The sequence below is a fragment of the Phasianus colchicus genome, chromosome 6 (genome assembly GCF_987193195.1).
Source record: "Phasianus colchicus chromosome 6, bPhaCol1.hap1.1, whole genome shotgun sequence".
In the NCBI taxonomy this organism is placed as follows: domain Eukaryota; kingdom Metazoa; phylum Chordata; class Aves; order Galliformes; family Phasianidae; genus Phasianus; species Phasianus colchicus.
This window is the reverse complement of record NC_143441.1, coordinates 48,493,897-48,509,256: the sequence shown is the minus strand read 5'-3', so window position 1 is coordinate 48,509,256 and position 15,360 is coordinate 48,493,897. Positions and strand designations below refer to the sequence as shown.

Sequence of the window (15,360 nt, the reverse complement as noted above, 5' to 3'; positions counted from 1 at the left end):
ACCTCATTGCAGCCTTTCAGTACCTAAAGGGAGCCTACAAACAGGAGGGGAATCAAATCTTTGAAAGGACAGATAGCAGCAGGACAAGGGGAAATGGCTTTAAGTTGAGGGAGAGAAGATTTAGATTGGATGTCAAGGGGAAGTTCTTTACAGAGAGAGTGGTGAGGTGCTGGAACAGCTGCCCAGAGAGGCTGTGGATGCCCCATCCCTGGAGGTGTTCAAGGCCAGATTGGATGGGGCCCTGGGCAGCCTGGTCTAGTATTAAATGTGGAGGTTGGTGGCCCTGCATGTGGCAGGGGCATTGGAGCTTCATGATCCTTGAGGTCCTTTCCAACCCTGGCCATTATGTGATTCGGTGTGATTCTGTGAAAAGGCATAGAACCTTAAAGACACATATAGAGGCTCATGGGTTGTGCTTGCACAAGGTGTGTCCTGGGGCAGGGCAGCCCGGCCAGAGCACTTTTCCACACATGGATGCTGTACTTTTCCCTGCTGGCCTTGTTCAGGTGGTAAAAGCCCTTCTAGAAGATGCCTTAAGCCAGTTCCTCAACTGCGTCCCATTGTGGAAAGGATATGGCATGCAAAAATAAGCTTGCCACACTCATCTCCCACTGCATTTATACTGAATATGGGGCTTTTCCCATCTCCCACCCTTTCATAGAACCATCGGATCGACTTTGAGTAGGAAGGGACACTTAAAGGCCAACTAGTCCAACTCCTGCACTGAAGCGGGATAAGTGCCATTCTGGTAGCGATGGTGTTAGCGATTTGTAGGAAAAGGTCAGAAGAAGAGCGTGCACGACCGATTTCCAGCGAACAAAGATACCTGGTCTCCTCCGAGAACACTAGAGGGCGCGTCCACCTTATTTTTGGGAGCGCTCCTCTGCAGGCGTTTCTCGCTTTTCCCCCCAGAAACTGGAGAAGGTTGTGTGAAGGTCTGTAGAAAAGGGAACTTTTCTCCCATTACTGAATCCAAGGGAAGTACTTTTAAAAGCAGGAGATGGGAGCCTGAAAATGGAGGTGGACAGGTTTGGTCCTCCCTGCTCCAGTGGGCAGCATGCAGGAGCCTCGATATCCCCTCCCTGTGCTGGCTCACTCTTAGGATCCTGGTTTTACTCTCTCCTGTGATGCTGTTTCCAGACAGGCTGTCCCCAGAGGAGCAGAGTTAAGGGACACCTGTACAACATAATTGTCTCTTATTGCAGCTATGAGAGCCAGTACTGCAGTAACACCTAATTACTTGTTCATTAATAGAGCTTATTTAGCCACTGCCCAGCCTTCCTTAGGCATCTTGCTCCCATCACTGGTATTTCAACATGAGGGAAGCTTATTGGAGGCCAGGGATGCTGTTGCTACAGAACTTGCAAAAAGGAGCAAAACATTAGTTGAAAGAGCAGGATTGACCCAAAGAAGAGCATAGAATGTGCTGCCAGCAACATCTCTTTGTACAGCCTTCAGGAGAAAATCATAGAATCATTAAGGTTGGAAAAGACTTCTAAGATCATCTAGCCCAATCAGGACACTGGGGCACTATCCATCATGACAGCAGGGCTCTGGGTTTTCCTAGGGCTGCACAGTCTGTAGGATGTAGGGAGTGCTTGGTTGTTTCTTTCTTTTTGTGAGTGCTGGATGACATTTGATGCATTACTGCCTCTTATTATTAAAAGAGACTCTTGAGCTGAGATGCTTTAAGATATCTGTCCTGGAGAAACTGCTATATGGGGGGAAAGGCCTTGCCTGAAAATCAGATTGTTTTCTCATGTGCAAAGCTGTGCTCTGGAACAGGATGCTCCCCAAACACTAGTAACAAATTAAAGCATTTTTTAAAGTGCTACAGTTTAAAGGAGTGACCAAATCCATTGGAGGAAGAAGGCAAGAACTCCCTGGGCAGCTTTCATGTGGGGCACCCATGAGGTGGCACTGGTGTTGGTGTTTAAAACTCCAAAACAGCATTTAGTTCTCTGTGAGCAGAGAAATGTGGCAACATCCATTTCACAGAATCACAGAATCACAGATTCTGCTTCTTCATAGAAGCAGAATACTTTGCCCTCATGTTCTCTATTGGAAGGAGAATATTGGAATGAAAGCATTCCAGTGCTTTCATCCCCTTTTCCCCAAAGAACTTGTCTGAAGTCTTCTTCTTTCTCATAAAACTCTATCATTTACAACCTTGACTCCAAAACCATGCATCAAGGTGCCAGAGAATTTCACAGGGGAACCTACACCCAATTATCTTAGTGAGCAGGATCTTTCAGGTCCTTTTGGTGTTTTTTGGAGTCCTTTGGGGGTCTACATGCCCCACTTCAGATACTTCTCCAGTCTTGGCCTTGCAAATTTTTCTTGCTGTTGTTTTCACATATTCAAGTTGCCATTTCCCACTGTGCTCCAAGCTTGCACAGGAAAACATCCCAAATCAGATCCCATAAACCCATGAGTAGCATTGCTTAATGCAATCCATTTTGCAATGTTTCCACCCATATCTGTTTATCCCCCTTGCCTGCCTTTCACAGCAGGGTGGAGGCATTTACTCCACAGCTCTTGGCAGTTACAACCTCTGCATTCACAGGGACATGCTGGCCAGGCTCAGCTGAGCACGGATGTGAGAATGTATTGCAGATACTCTCCACTTTTTCTTGACCATATAAGGGAACATTGCCCTTCCTAATGCTGTGGAATGGGGGTAGAATGAATAACTTGAAGGATTAAGAATGAAATCTGGAGCCTTTTCCCTCCCTGCTTGCAGGCTTATGGGTTGGAATGGATTGTTACCATCTGAAGGCTGGTGAAATGTATTGGCTTTTGGTGGCTCAGTTTCCCAGGTTGATTCTGGCAGTTTGTTGGCAAGTTTGAATGGGTCTGGGGATCCAGCCTTGAAGGAGTCCTCCAAACCAGGGCTGGAGAACAGTGAGACAACACACACGCAAAGGCTGCTGTCTCTTGCTGCATCCTTGCTTCGTGGCTAAATAGGGCACTTGAGTCTTCAGGGCTGAAGTCCATCTGGCTCTTCACAGTCACTTAAGCAGTGTTTTCAAACAGCAGCTGCCAGGGCACCCTCGTCTGCTGCCTTTGTGTGCCAAGATAGAGAAGACCATCCCGTGTCTGCAAGGGTTGTTAGTTCAGTCTCTATTAGCTGTTTCCAGATGCTGCTTTCAGCCAGGAAAGCCTCATGAGTAAAATGTGGGTAAGGTGGTCCTGCAGTCCCTGGGAATTTGTGCAAGAAGGAGAAGTCATCTGTTCAATGGGGAGAAGATGAGAGATGATTTTAACAGCATCTTGGTAGTATGTAAGCTGCAGATAAGTCCTATTCTTGCTGTTGCATTGATGCAGAAGGAAGCACAGCGTTGGGTTGACTCTTTGAAATGGCCTCCAAGGTTCCCCAGGAGAAGTGGAGCTTGTAGGCACTGTGTTGGGTTGACCCTTTGTCTAAAAAAGTCTTGCAGATAGCCCATGGCTATCAAGAAACTGAGCTATGTATGCTCCTGGTTCAAGGTTAAGGAGAAGCCCAGGGCACCTTAGATTTACCTTCAGGTCTGGCTACATGGCTGCAATGTCCATTCTGGCTGGTACTGCCAATCTTGCAGTGTTTTGGTTGAAGCTGGGCCACCATCCTCTGGTTGTATTTACTCCCCAGCCCTCTCTCCTTTGTCCTGTCAGCTCTCCCCTCCTGGGAGTTGAACCTCTTTCCAGATGGCTGGCTGCTCTCCCAGAAGCAGCACAGCACCATTGTAGTATGTAATTAGGCTGGAATTCTCCTTCAGCCCCCTTCATTATTTCAATTACACATATTGTTAAATATGCAAGAGGTTATAAACCCGAGCAGAAAAGGGCCCTCATGCTTTGCCCCTTTTTTCCCCAAGATGTAGTCTTTTAGTGTTTCACCCAGCAACACAGGAAAAATATCAACAATAATAAAGCCTAGCATTGAATGAGGGCATGTCTTGGAAAGATGGAGTCATGTAATCTTTCTAATGAATGAGATGGGGCAGAAGATGAGTTGTGTGAGTTTACCAAGGCTACCTGACACAGTAACAGTAAAGAGACCTAAACACAAGGATTTTCAGGAACAGTTCTAATCCTTAATCCTTCCCCCATTGGGCAGCTCCTAATGAATCTAGTGTATGATCCTGGCCATATTTTTCATAGAGAACTATGAAAAATATCCTGTACCTAGATATCTAAGTAGTAGAAAGTGCAGTTTAGTAGTGCAGGCCTTGGCTTTCAATTTAGTGGCTAAAATCCAAGGAAAGCAGGGAAGCATTTTGGAAGCTTGGACAAATCCTGCTGAATGGGCACTTTGGAGGCGGCCATCTCTGAGTCTTCAAGACTGGTTACTGCAGTCAGTACAGAAAGCAGCAACTGCTCAGCTTCATAAGAGGGTTTGACTTGGTGTAATGTAGATCTCTCCAAAGAGACTGGAACACTTAAAGGGAAGACCATCTTTCCTCTTTGCTCTTCACCGTATTTTAATTTTTACCCAACACAAGAGCTCCAGTTGCCAGTCTGATCGTGGTGGAGGCAAAAAAGCCATTTGTAAGGGTCTGAAGGGTAATAGGTCTTTTTAAGAACTTTCCATTTTGACTGCAGACTGTAAATGCGTAGAAACACATAAATAAAAAGATAATACAGATATGGGTAAAGATGCCTGGGAATGGCCAGACCTCCCTTATTCCCATTTGCTTGGGTTTGCCCTGTCTTCTGCACCAGAACAAAAACAAAATCCCCAGAACATCAGACTGTTTCAACATTATCAGATCAGCTCTCTGTCTGCCTGACTCTGTTATACTCCATCATGTGCCACTTTGTCAGTGTTGATCTAATCTGTATCAGAAAGAAGACACATAATTGTGAAGAGAAAGCCAAAGTGCTGAAGGGTAATCCCCACACTACTTTTTTCCCCATGTAGCTTTCTGCAGCAGTGACAGCTTTTGGATTACAGATCCAACTCTATGCGTATCAAGAGAATGTCATTCATAAAATCAAAGATTATCATAAAATCATAGGACTGTTTGAGTTGGAAGAGGCCAACTCTCTGCAGTGAACAAGGACACCTACAGCTCGATCGGGTTGCTCACAGCTCCATCCAGCCTGACTGTCAGTGTCTCCAAGAAATTCTCCAGTATCTCCCTCTACAAAGTACATCTGAAATCCTCCTGAACACTCGAGCTGATCCCTCTCCTTATGTTCAACCAGGACTATTTGAGGACACAAGGTGCTGGAACCCCTTCATGGTGTTTGCTAACAGCTCCATCTCTCTGTCCCCTCTGCCAAGGGTGTGAGTCTGTCATGTTCCTGGTGAGACAACTCAGCTGCAACAGGGAATATTTTCAGCTCTGGTGGGTGTTATCATGGCTGCTTGGTCACTTACTGCTGCATTCTGAGGCTTATAATATTGCTCATTAGCTCATGGCACGCAAATTGTCACTTCTGTGCTCTTCAAAATGTCCTTACCTGGTTGCTTCTCTGACAATGAAATCCTCAGCATGGGCAGCTGAGACTTCAACACATCCCCACTTGGATGGCTATGCATTCAGGATGTGTGCCATGTCGAGCCATGCATCTACATACAGGTGACTCTAAATGCTGCCTGGAGCTCCTGCAAGCAGAACCTAAAATACAACCCGATTCAAATGTCTTAGCTTGAGTATTTCTTCCCTTATCTCTGGGTTTATTTTGCTTTGCATGAGAAGAGTCTCACTGAATTGGATGAGCTTGCCTTGCAGTAGTGTTCATTATAGCCTTCTGCTATGTGTAGGCTACTGCTGGAGCATTAAGCTCTGAGTATGTAAGCTCTAAGTGGTGTGTGGCTATATTGCATATCACAGCACTCTTCTGTTCTGTAGCTGGGCCCTGCAGAAAGGGAGATATGGGTGGAAAGCCATGAATAATAATGCACATTTATTTTCCATTGGTACAGAACAGATGGGTTTTCTAGCATCCTTCAGTTATATACATCATCCAAAGCCCAACACAAAACGACACCTCACTTTTTTTCCAAGAAGAAATGAGGTTAGAGAATTTTTAGAATGCTTTTTTTTTCTTTTTTTTTTTTTTTTTCCTTTTTTTTTCCTGTCTCATACAGAGTAACATGGGCAGCTTTGTGACATGATTATGTCAGGGTCATTGTATTGAACTTAAGTGGAGAACAGGCTGCTAGTGGGACCTTTCTGTTCAGGCAGTGGCAGGTCCCACTGTCCCCTAGATGGAGAATTAAGGATCAGGACATTGGGTTGTGTGTGGCAGAAGAGGAAGCAATGGAGAAGGAAGCTGGAGAGGAAGAAATGGACCAAACCTGTCAGCATGTTTTAAGACTCACTTACCAAGTCTCACTCTTGGTGCATAAACCTGACAATATCTGGAGCAGTGGCAGTTTTTGAAGGGTTGCTTTTTGCTCTTTCTCACCTTCTGTGGGGTGAGATAGCCAAGCAGACTATGTCTTGAGCAATGGTCCCTGTGATGTATTGTTTCCTTCTGCCAGAGAGAACCATCAGTGGGAACCACCAGCAAATCCTACTCAGTACAGAACTAGCAGAATCTCAAAAGCAAGAATCTTTGCCAAAATCCCAACCATTCCCTTTGACTAAAACCACACTTTATATTTTATTTGAAAATTTTCAAGGCAGGGAACAGAAAATAAAAATAAAATCAGCCGTGCATCTGTTCCAGCTTGGTGTATTTATGCATGTATATTTTACTTTTGAGATACTATAAGTGGTTTAGGACACGAGGTACAATTTTTCAGTTCTGGGAAAGTGCCCATGAGAATCTCAGTTCTTATGGCCCTAATAATTCTTAGGACTGAGATGTGGAGTACCCGAATCTGACTGAGATGTACCTAATATCTCAAGGAAATTCCTGGTACCTCCAGGAAAAGAAAGAGATTCAGGAAGCCGTGCCCTGAATATTTTTTCCCAAGCCATATCTGGTACTATTTTCTCTGTTACAGCTCCTATTGCAACATTTATGAACATCTCATAAATGGGGATGAATATTTATCAAAGGGTGATTGTACATCTTGATTTGGCTGGTGATTTTCCCAGGAGACTGATGACATTCCCACCATCCTGAAAATAACCTATGGAGTATTTGGTTTTAATTGGGGCATGGGTTTTCTACTGTATTGTTTGAGCTTACCCCTGGGAACCAGCCCGTCCTGAGGGATGGGGAAGTGACACAGTGCTGGTGTTGGCTCCATTTCTAGGGTAATCTGATGAGGTGAGTGCCCCATATCATGGCTTCTGGTATAGATGCATAGTCCCTGTATAACCACTTTTTAATACTTCTTGTAATTTGTTATATACCAATCCATAGAGATTAAACTGCTTGGAGGCCTCTTTTCATTCAACAGTGATTGTGAGATTTTGCCATGGAAAAATCAACCCAGGTAGATGAGGGAAATGACCTGGCTCTTTCTACCTATGTGGGCTGGGAGCTGATGAAGACCAAAGTGTCTGAAGTTGATGTCTTCTTCTAACCTGGCCTTGAGCATCACCAGAGATGGGGCACCCACAGCTCTCTGGGCAGCAGTGCCAGTATCTCACCACCTTCACTGTGAAGAATTTCTTCCTAGTATCTAATCTACATCCACCCTCCTTTAGTTTAAGAACATCCCCCCTTTTCCTATCCCTGCACTCCCTAACAAAGAGTCTCTCCCCATCTTTCCTGCAGGCCCCACTAAGTACTGGAATGCCACTACAAGGCCTCTTCAGAACCTTCTCTTCTCCCAGCTCCCTCAGCTTGTCTTTATAGGAAAAGTGCTTCAGCCCTCTGAACATCCTTGTGGGCCTCCTTTGAACCTGCTTCACAAGTCTCTGTCCTTCCTATACTGGGGACCCTGACTAAGTCTGCTCTCCTTAGCTGGAGGCAGCTGGAAAACGAAGCCAACTGAGCTGCTCCTGAGGAGTGGTGTAGGGTTTGGGCTGTGTACATCCTCTCAAGTACCTGATGAAGAAGCAGAGGTCCTAAAGCCATGACAATCACAACAGAGTTCAGCCTGCTCACAGCTACAGAGAAACCACTGACTTACAATGGGGATTCTGCTGCCATCCATCAAGTGGTATCTCAGCTGTGACTACCTGTCAGAGAAATTTTACTGCAGATGCTTTATCCCCCTATGACTTGCAGTGGACACCTTGATTTATGGCTTCTAGCTCTCAGCCCAGATGGAGCAGTGTTGCAGTGGTATTGGTTGACACAGGCTGCACAACCTGGGAAACCGCTGCTGTGTCACCCAGTAATGGGAAGGCAACAAGAACCATCTGCTCTCCTTTTCCCCTGTGACCACGGTGACACAGAAGTGCTAATCTGAAACAGAAGAGAACCAGTCCTGTGGACCAACTCTGCCTGTGCATCACCCGGTGTGCAGCCACAGCCCACTGATGCCTTATGTGTGGGTCTGTAGCAAACTACCCTCATGAACTACAGAAAGAGCTCTGCAAAAAGACTCTGGCTGTCTTTACCACAATCCCTGTTTCACCCACTGCATGGGCTGGAGCAGGTTAAACAAATGTGGATGTTCAGGGCAGGGGATTAGGACAAAAGCACCCAAATTCACAGCCTTGTGGGGCAGGTGAGAAGCTGATGCATGGTGTGAGGGTGGTTTAAGTTACCTTCTATGCCTGCAGGAGCTGTGGGCAACTGTGTTCATCTCTCAGTGTAGGACAGGAGCTAAATCAGAGAGCAGCTCTGGAGGAACTAACATGAAATATCAGATTGTATTGGTAATCAGTAAACACTACATCAGATAGTCAGCGTATGGAGAGCAGAAGCTCGATTGCCATTAAAAATCCCCATCTCTTTATTTTCTTACCCGAGATAGCACTGACACATCCTGGTGCAGGGCATGAGAAGGATTTTACTGGCATGTGCTTGGGAAATCTCATTATTCATGAATGACAGAGCGAGGCAAAGGGAGTGAATTATGCTGGCCTTTGCAGACAAGTGGCAATAAAATAAGTTTATGGTACCGCCTCCTGCACCATCACATATTTATGTTGCATATTTATCTTGCTTTGTTAGCCATTTGTGCTCGCTTGTCTTGCAAGGCCATCCTGCATCCTTCCCCCTGGAGTGGGAAGGGATAGATTCTTATATCACAGATGGGCAGCAGTGACCTCATTCCATCTCCATGGAGACTTCTAGAAGAAAGTCCTTTTTGGCATCACTGGGGGCCAAGCCTACCTATCCATTGGCTTCCTCCATGTTCAGGCCAACTGGAGGCTCTTGGTGGGGTTAAGCCCTACCTCTCTCAGCATTTTGGGCCACATCCTGATCAAAGAACAGACTACAAAGATCTTGATGCCATGACTGGAGGAGCTTTGTACTCGGTGAGTAACTCTTCACGTAGAGTGGCTGTGTAAGCCTGCCCTAATGCCACTGTCTGCTGAGTCAGCTTGAACACGGGACTACATATGATAAGAAGGTAAAAATGGACTCCTGGTTTTCTTATGGATTAGTATCTCATGATTTCTTTTTTAATTTTATATTTCGTGTTTATAATTGCCTGTATAAAGAGCTTCCACTTGCCTTGACCATACCTTCTCCATACCATGCCTCTTCTCATATTCTCATGGCTTGCCACTGATGATATTTGATTGTAGGAAGCAACTCCTTTGGGTTCCAAAGTAATTATGGACAAATGGATTCCAAGAAATTAATTTCTCCTTTGTTTTTGTTCACTTAAAATAAGTGTCTATGCAATATCCTCCCCTGTGCCTGCTGACAGGTACAAGAGCTACTCTGTACAAGAACATATGCAGATACAATTGCATGCATGCTCATCACTTGCTAGGACTAGAACAGAATGATATTTTGCTTTTTAGGGTAAAAAGGTACTTCCCCCCCCCCCCTTTTTAGAATCATAGAATCATTGAATAATTAATGCTGGAAAGACCACTAAGATCATCTAGTCCCACCATCAGCCCATGCATTTGCCTGCTCTAGAACATGTCCTCCAGTGCAACATCCACCCTTTCCTTGAACACTTTGAGGGACAGTGACTCCACCACCTCACCAGGCAGTGTGTTCCAATGCATTATCACTCTTCCAGAGAAGAAATTTTTCGTAATATCCAAACCTGAACCTCCTGTGGTACAACTTATGGCCTATTCATTCTACATATTTGTAGATCCTTGTAATCACTACTGACTTTTTGGAAAAAAAAACAACCCTACATTCCTGTAAAGCCAATTATGTTGCCACTTGTATCATCACATGTCCTTGGCCATAGACAGTTTTGTTCCTTGGTATCTGACAACAGGAGGGTTTTATCCTCTCATGTAACGTCCAATTTTTGGCCCATGATGTGCAGAAGACAGGTGAGTGCAGCCCTTTGTGATGTCTGACAGCAACGTGCAGCCTCTGGTCTATTCCAGCAGTCCTCTGCTGCCCTGTCTGAAGGACAGGAATTTGCACATTCTGCACATGAATTACTTGCAGAAGGATGGATGTTTGCAAGATGCAAAGTAGGGGGCACTAAATTGTGATAAGCAGAGCGTTCTATTTCACTTCATGATGGTGCAGTGATAACTCCTCTCCACGTCATCTTTGCTTCCCTTTCCTGAGTTATTGGCACATATTCCCCTTTCCTGCCAGCTTCAATGGCTGTTGCTAACTCAGCCAGAGCCCATCTTTCAACCCTGAATAATCAAGTGAGTGGGACAGCTAGCAGAAGGACAATCTCCCTTGAGGACATGATGGCCCTGACATACAAACACATCCAAATACAGACAGTGAGGTTGAAGGGAGCAGACCAGGTGGGCAAAATGCCCATGCTGGTGCACTGTGATTTTACAAACAAGATAATAAAAGGTAACAACATCTCTACCGCAGTGCTAATCCTATGTGACTGCCTGCCTCAGCCTTGTGTGCTCAGTCTGACTCTGCTCTGCTCAGCCTGTTGGCTTCCCTTCCCAAGCCTTCTATCCCACCAGCTGAGAGTGGGAGAGGATGCTAGAGAACTAAATTTTGCCTTTTTCTTATCCAAAATGCCAGTGCTACAGCAGTAAGCTGAACTGAGGATTCCCAGTCTCTCATCTTCTTAGCAAGAGGCAAATCCATCAGCAAGACCAAGCTCTTAGATGGCCTGGGTTTATTGGTGTTTGAGATAAGAGACTGTCTCCCTCCTACCCAACAGCCTGACACAAGGCTCAGATCCTGCTAAAGTCTACTCAAAGGTGGAACAATACCCTGACGTTCAGAAATATCACAGTATTTCCCTGGTGTAAGAGTTGTGGAAGATCCAAATGGCATCACTAGGTGCTTTGATACAGTTTTGATCCTTGTTTGATGTCATCTCTGACGTGTTGCACACACGTTTGATGGCTTCAGCAAATTCTCCACTGAAACACGTCACGTATGTGCTCAGCAGGACTTAACCTACACACAGCAATTGTTTATGTGTTTGCAAGTTCCAAGTTCATACCTTTCTTAACGAGTGCTTTGAGGCCAAAACACACTGCTGACATCTTAGCAATCTACCTGGCTCTCTGGAAATTCTTAGTGTAAGAATGAAGCATGCTGACTTGGGGATGGAGAAAGAAACACAAAAGGTCTTAAGATTTCACTGATTTCTCCTGAGACCCTTTTCTGTACACAAAGTGTTTCCTGCTCTGTTCTTGGAAGCATTACCCTTGGCTGGGTCTGGCCTTTAAAACATTACCAGCTGTATGCAAAATAGAGTGCAAAGTGCCAAAAAGCCCTGCGGGCTATTTACATTTGGCTGGAGCTTGCTGTGTTGGCCAAGCTACAGAGATACTTTGTTCATCAGCCTTGCAAGGAAAGCAGCTACTTCAAGCTGTTTGGTGCTGTTTATACAAAGAGTTACCATGGAAGTCCCTGTACCTTGCAGCTTTACACACTCACTTGTCTGGGAAATATTTTTCTGGGACCTGGTTTGCCTCCCTTCTCCCCTCCCTTTTGGCTGGGTATTGGTAGGAGATTCCGGGATAAGGTGGTTGGGTAGATGTTCAGTGCAGACTGATTTTTTTGTCTTGAATGAAAGGTTATTTGGAGTTACGTGGATCTTTTCTTGATGCAAGCACAAGCAGGTGGAGCAATGAGGTATCTGCTGGATTGACAGCAATGTTTTTCCCAAAGTAAATTTGGGGAAAAGTAATATGAAGCAAATGGAAAGTGCTTCAATGACAAGCAAAATGGTAACTTGTCTTTTGAGTCCTTGGGTTATCAGCTCCACTTAGCAAGCATATTTCTTGCCATTTTCTTCTTCTTTTGTTTGCTTACCTGTTGTATTAAGAAGAATTCTCAAAGCTGAGGACTTGTCACTAATCACCCCTTACAACTATGCGCCATTGGTAGGCTGATTGATGGCATGGCTGGGTGCAAAGGCATGGCTGGAGGGCCTCTCCATCTGGCTGCAGGTTTCCATTTTAGGGCATGCACATCTCTGTCCTTGGAACCTGTGCTGGGCCAGGCTAACAAATTGTTTTCTTGGCCTTGTACCAAGTCCCATGGTCATCTCAAATGCTTGATGGAATGGTTTGACCACTGCTGCAAGAAATCATTATGAAATGTTAGGAATGGAGACGTGCAAACTTCACCATCTGATCATAGAATCATAGACTCAGTAAGGTTGGAAAAGTCCACAAAGATCAAGTTGAACAATCAACCAACACATCACCACCATGCCCACTAAACCATGTCACTGAGTGCCACAGCTGTCCTTAATGGTGAAGCACAACTTGCTGTGTCCAAGTCTGACTGAGATCAGGAGGACTTTTGACATTAATTTTTGCAAAGCAAAGATTTGTCACTGAGAAATTCTGCTGTTTTGAGCAGGTGGAGAGGCCACAAAGCTAAACCCAGCAGGTGACCAGAGGTCTCAGAGCACAGTTGGCTTGGCTGGAGCTTGGAAAGTGCAGCTACACTTGTGAACTAAAGGCTCTCCTGCTGCTTCAGCTTTCGGACATCCTTAATAAGAAAAGTAGAAATGGTTGGGAAGCAAAACAGCAATGTATCTTCTGTCAGTATGCACTTGCTCTCCACTGAAGAGAGTCAGCCAAACCTGGAGTTCATTCTCTCTTGGCCAGTATTTAATAATAACCCTGCAACAGTTTCTTTCTTTCTTTGCAAATTAAGAGTGGATGAATGGCCTGGATAAAATTAAAAATGTCTACCTGAATGGCTGGGTTGAACTCTTTGAAGTTTACAAAGTGGTAGCTCCAGGGACCTTCAATTGCAACTGGGGAATTTTTGCCACTGTCAGAAGGCTGAATAGATAGAAAAAGCACGTGCATGTTGCATGCTGCGGGTTAGGGGATCAGCTTGGCAAAACTCAACTTTATTTCTGTATCTTCTGTGTATAGAGAAGATAAAGGCACAACTGGAAGTAACAGAGCTGCTGTAATGAACTACCTGTCCCCTTACAATCATATAATCACTAAGGTTGGAGAAGATTCCCAATATCACGTAGTCCAATGCCAAGCCACCCCCATTGTGCCCACTAATGATGCCCTTCAGTGCCACATCTCCATGGTTCTTGTATGCCTCCAAGGATGGTGATTCTACCACCTCCCATCACTATGTTCTTCTGCACTGTCCCATGAGTGAGTTTGAATGTAGAGCTCAAACCAGAAAGACCTGAAGTGAATGGCTGTCAGCAGTGACTGCTTAAAGTATGGCCATTCAAATGTCTTTGTGTCCCCACAGTCTCAGTTAATGTGGACTGAGCCATTGACTGCTCCAGTTTTGCTGACATTTAAAATAATCCACTGAGGTTAGTAGAGACGATGTAGACCAACTTAGTATTAGATGCAGATAGTATTAACATTTATATCCCCTCTAGAAAGGCTGAGGGAAGCACAGGTTGCCTTCTTAATGAGGTATTAAAAAAAATCTCCAAACAAAACAATATGTGTTTGATAGCCTGGGAGATCTGACTGTTGGTTTTAAAAGTCATTCTGGGCCCTTATATAACAGCATAATTAGTTGATACTATAAACTTATTATGTACCTGATGGAACACAACAGTTCCTTTGAAGCAATTCTGATCTATTGTGTAATTATATAATTAGGCCACATGCCATACTTCAGAGATTGTGCAAAGGGGGAAAGCTTTCCCTTTCAGAGTAACCAAGAGCCTTGGTGGCTATAGGCATTTCTTTTCCCTGCTGCCTTGCAATTTAGAAAATGCAGAACTCTTAAATACATCACTTCTCTTTGTCTGAGTTAAGTGCCCCAGGAGGCTCCAAGAGGGTCTGCAATTTATTGACCATAGAGAGATTTCCTTGGACAGTGCAGACCTGCTCTGCATGCCATCAAACGTGATGGGATCCGGGACCTCTGGCCACAATGGAAAGGAAGCAGAAGTCAAATAACTTGCTAAGAGTTTTTAAAATAATCTTGTTGCATCAGGTTCAGGCTTTTTAGCAGGCAATTCTGATTTATAACAGCTGGCTTTCCACTTCACTCTTATAAAAGCTTTTACATATTTTCCTCTTTGGGTAGATGAGACAGCTCTGTGTATGACAAATGACAAGAGCATCTGAGGATTTAGAATCTGGAGTGTCTAGCAGCAGCTCAGTGCTGTTTTTCAGCCAGATGCTGACTGGCACTGTGCTGACAAATAAGGACTGATGGGACGAAATCAAGCTTGGTGGGCCCTGTCTATGGTGACACACAAGAAGAAACGGCTAATTTGTTGAGTTTGATGCTCCAAATTAGGTCCCCAAAGTAGGATGAGCACCTCCAGATCTCAGAGCCTGATCTTGCAGTACTTTGGCATGGGGTGGGATAGAATCACAGAATCATAGAACAGAGTGATAGAATGGGACATCACAGGCTGTCCAGATTCAGACAATGCTCTCACACATATGGTCTGATTTTTTTGGGTGGTCCTGTGTGGAGCCAGGAGTTGGACTTGATTATCCTTATGGGTCCCTTCCAACTCGGAATATTCTGTGATTGTGTGATGAGGCAAGTAGAGATTTTGGGAAGGATGTCCTGACCATAATACCAACCTTCAAGAAGAGGATTGCTTCAGGTGGAAAGGAATGTTATTCATGACTCCCAGGCTGTAAAAGTGATGATAATGTTGGAGTCTGGGGATTTCTGACTGACTGGAACATACTTGTTCCTGGAGTAGAAAGAAGAGTCTCAAAGGAGTTAATCCAAGATGTGACTTTGTGGAAGGATTTTGAGAAGGTATTGTGACAGAGCTTAGGACTCCCTGGAAACCAAGCACTTGCACTACATCCTGTGTTTGAGAGCTGGTCCGAACTCTAAATAAAAGGGATTGCTTCCCTTGATATCATTGCTCTGGTGGGATAAATCCTCAGTCTTGATAAGAGCTGTCAGCTCAATCACCATTCATCACACGGCACAGAAATGTCATTTTTAATGATCGGG

General features: G+C 44.7%; 2 long non-coding RNA genes across 2 annotated transcripts; one reads left to right on the top strand and one right to left on the bottom strand.

The window, feature by feature from the left end:
- Positions 1-2,137: 2,137 nt before the first annotated feature.
- LOC116238260 (uncharacterized) lies at positions 2,138-9,081 on the bottom strand. The gene is made up of 5 exons (XR_004168922.2): positions 8,807-9,081; positions 8,607-8,691; positions 6,318-6,468; positions 5,449-5,606; positions 2,138-3,231 (listed from the first exon to the last, which is right to left on the bottom strand). It is a non-coding gene; the product is annotated as an uncharacterized LOC116238260 (long non-coding RNA).
- Positions 9,082-9,166: 85 nt separating this feature from the next.
- LOC116238251 (uncharacterized) lies at positions 9,167-13,135 on the top strand. The gene is made up of 2 exons (XR_004168921.2): positions 9,167-9,323; positions 12,793-13,135. It is a non-coding gene; the product is annotated as an uncharacterized LOC116238251 (long non-coding RNA).
- The last annotated feature ends 2,225 nt before the right edge of the window (positions 13,136-15,360 follow it).